Consider the following 4,071-nt stretch of genomic DNA (forward strand, 5'->3'; position numbering starts at 1 on the left):
TGTCCCTATTTAGGTATTAATTTGTATATATTTTGTTACATGAATATCTGAACATATAAACACCAAAAGAACAGGGTATCTGCTTGTAAACAAAAACATTTCATTCTAGCTTCATGCATTCTTTTTTTAAACACTTGAATGTGGGTAAGTTTCATAAATAATAATAAAAAAATAAATAACATTTTGAACAAAAAGCTGAAAAAAGGCTATGAATTGGATTCAGAATGATAATCAAAACGTAGATGGAGTCGATCAACACCCCAAAGCTTGACCGTCATTATTACCTCTTCATTGGTCGACATTACATCGACGTTGCACAGTTTTGATGCTGTTTTATGTCTGATGATCGTGTTAGATTACATGTGGAAGCACCTGTTGTTTCAGTTTCTTCTTCACTTGTGTTTTTCTAAAATTCTGTACAGAAGATGTGTACTAGCACCCCCTACCGTATCACAATGAAAACACGGATTCTAGGAACACAAGTATAGCTCAAATATATTTAGACTTTTTCTAAGTATAAGTCAAGTATACTTAAATGTCATTTTAAGTATATTTCTGAGAAGTACATAAAGCCTATTTCTGAGAAGCACATAAAAAGTAGACTAAAAGTATACTTTCCTATTTTTTAGTTTAAAAGAAGTATACTAATAGCACACTTGAATAAACTTCTTTTTCGTAAGGGTTACTGTGAACGACTGATCGATCATTTGGAGTTTTAACGAAGCAATCAAGATTCAAGATTTGTATTTGTCACATACAGAGTAAAACCTGGTCAGCTGCTTCGATTGTGCATTAAGTATAAATAGTAGGTAAAAATTTTAAAATTAGATGAACATAATAGCAAAATACAGCAGCAATATGGTAATAAATCAACTGATTTTTGTATCATTAAGATACTATTAGTTTTTATTCTTATTTTGATTTTGGTTATAACATATATAGAAGGTGCACAGTGTGTCATTCACACAAACGCTAAACACCATCACGGTAACACACGTGAAACTGAAATAATGCAATAAACATTAATTTAACAACATTAGGTGTAACACACAACCTTAATATACAAAACTGATAAGAAAAAACTAAGAAGAAACATAGTTATTTCAACAACAAAAAACATCAAATTTTAAATGCAACGCAGGGAATTCTGGGAATGTCCATTTACGGTTATTCACTGTAAATTATACGGTCTTTTTCATTTACAAAAACGGTATACTACCGTAAAATTCATGTCCAATACATGAATTGTCCAATACAGTTTTTCACCTTATATAGTAGGGGAATTTACCGTTTACCATTTACAGTCTTTTACCGTTAAATTCTCGGTCATTTTTTACAGTGTACATTTATTTTAGAAATACAGTCAAACCAAGATCTATTCCGACACCTTTAACATGTCTCACATTATCACAGTTTATTCGCTATAGTTTAGAAAATGGTAATAAAATATGACAAGAACTCAGAGTTAAACTGTGTCAGAACAAATTCATCTTGATAATGTCAGATACCTTTGATAGAAAGGTATGTAATGAATTAGACTGTCAGCTGTTAAAGTAGACAATTAGAGAATACCAATTTAGCTCAATTACCAAGCAATGCTTCATTTTGTTCAGTCTGTGCTGTATAAAGGTCGCATTTAGCAATTAAAGAAAAAAACATTTAAGCAAAACACGGTCAGGTCAAAGTGTTTGAATCATTTTGTATCAGTTTTACTGGTAGTCCACAGTATGAAGAATTTGTGGTTATAATATGTCACAGTTTACTTTATTTTGCTCTCCTCACTTACACACATGATCTATAGTGTCCTGCACCCACTAGTAAAAAAATATCAAAAAATCATATCTGCTGTCTGAATCATTTTTTGGTTTGACTGACAGTAAAGTGGCATTTCATATTGACTTGAGCATCTGGTTTTTCCAGCTGTTGTGTGTCGTGTCGTGTGGATCTGACAGGATCTGTTGGTCTAGTGAGCATGTGCCAGTGTTTAACGCTCATGCGTCTGTGTACTATTCTCAACTCAGGAAGAATTTACACAGAGACGAGCCTCGACCTGCCCGCGGCCTGCAGATACGGTGGATAAACCGCTCGCGTTTACAATGTTCCTTCTCCTTTATTTGTACTTCAGAATTAAACACACTGACGTGAGACATGAGGCTAAATAAAGGCAGACCTATATCAGTCGGGCCAAGGCCTATAAAATCAAATCGCTTTTATAAAAAGAGCTGAGGGTGAGAGAGCAACATGACAGAAACCCCCACAAACACACCGCCGGCTGTCTGTCTGACAGAGAGAGAAATACTCGGCTGAATGTGCTTTAAAGTGAGCCTATTTCTAGTAATCAGAGTCTGTCTGGTGCTTTCTTTGCTTGGCTTCTTTTGGAAGGAAAGTCCACCAAACAAAAACAACTCTCTAGATCACAAAACAACACTATAATGGTACAGTATATGCCATGAATTGAATAATAATTAATAAAAAATATTCATAGTGAATATTCATAATACTCATAGTTATTGCACTCTAATGATTACAGTTACATGTTGTATATTTTAATCATTAAAAAATATTTAAATGAATGTTGCTTCAGATGCTTAAAACAATCAGAAAACAATATCAGTTCATTTCTGTTTATTATTCCATAATATAGAAACATGCAAAATAACTTTGCAAACATGTAATGATATAGGCCATATACATTAAAATAATTACAAAAACATTTATAATGCATGTGCATTTTTTTTATTAATTAATTAATTTTAAGCTTTTTTATTCATATTTATTTATTTAATTTCCAAATGTACATTTTGGGAAACACAGTAAGTTCATATAAAAAGCACAAAAAATGAGGAAAAGGCATCTGAGAGCAATTTTAGGTATTAAATGAAAAGAAAGTAATAAATAATAAACATAATAAATATTAACTATTTTCAGCTGAAACAATTAACTTTACCTACTGTCCCTTTACTTTGTAACAGTTGAAATAAACTTCAAAAAAAGTTACATTTTTGCTTTAAAATACATATTTATGTACACATAGAGCTTTAAAATGAATACAGATCCGCTCAGATAAATATTAACTATTTTCAGCTGAAACAATTAACTTTACCTACTGTCCCTTTACTTTGTAACAGTTGAAATAAACTTCAAAAAAAGTTACATTTTTGCTTTAAAATACATATTTATGTACACATAGAGCTTTAAAATGAATACAGATCCGTACTATTAGTTTTTATTCTTATTTTGATTTTGGTTTCATTTTTTCAGATTATATCAGAAATGATGGAGTTCTTCCTGACGTTGATCACAGGTTTTGGCTTCTTGAGCAAGTCTGAGGCCAGTTTGAGACATTGTTGAGATCTCTTGGAGACTACTGCCGTCTTTCACTTCAAATACAAGCTTTCTTCGTTTTGCAAAGCCGATTGTAATTCTTTAATTTTGTGTAAATATATTCTTCAAAAACCAAGCCTAATCTCTATATTATTATAAAAATCCCCAAATTTGGCTCAGGGTCAAGCGGTCATCCATCACACGAGTCATCAGGATCGATCTGAAGAGCCAGAACCTCCCACAAATCATCCACCCAGCTCCTGACGCCTCACATCCTCATTAATCACTGATGCAAATGATGAATAGCAGCCAATTAATCGTGACATTCTCTCATTAATCTAGATGCTGACATATTGAAAGACAGGGGTGACAGAGGAAGTTTTGCTTGCTCGCATAAAAAATAAATAAACCCCGCTGGAAAATCCTTTAAATCTCTACTGATTAAATAAATAAATAAGCAAGCTATTTTATTTTATTTTAATTTAATTTAATTTTATTTTATTTTATTTTATTTTATTTTTATTTATTTTTTTATTCAGAGGCAGACAAAGTACCCAACTCCAGTACTTGAGTGAAAGTACAGATACTGCTGGTCAAATATTACTCCATTATAAGTGAAAGTTGTAAAGACACTTAAGTAAAAGTACAGAAGTACTTGCATTTAAAAGTAACACTCAAAAATACTCAAGTAAATGTATTTCAATACTCTCCACCTCTGTATATTATATTATATTATATTATATTATA

This window comes from Sinocyclocheilus grahami, unplaced genomic scaffold, assembly GCF_001515645.1.
Source record: "Sinocyclocheilus grahami isolate Dianchi unplaced genomic scaffold, SAMN03320097.WGS_v1.1 scaffold528.1, whole genome shotgun sequence".
Taxonomy (NCBI): Eukaryota; Metazoa; Chordata; class Actinopteri; order Cypriniformes; family Cyprinidae; genus Sinocyclocheilus; species Sinocyclocheilus grahami.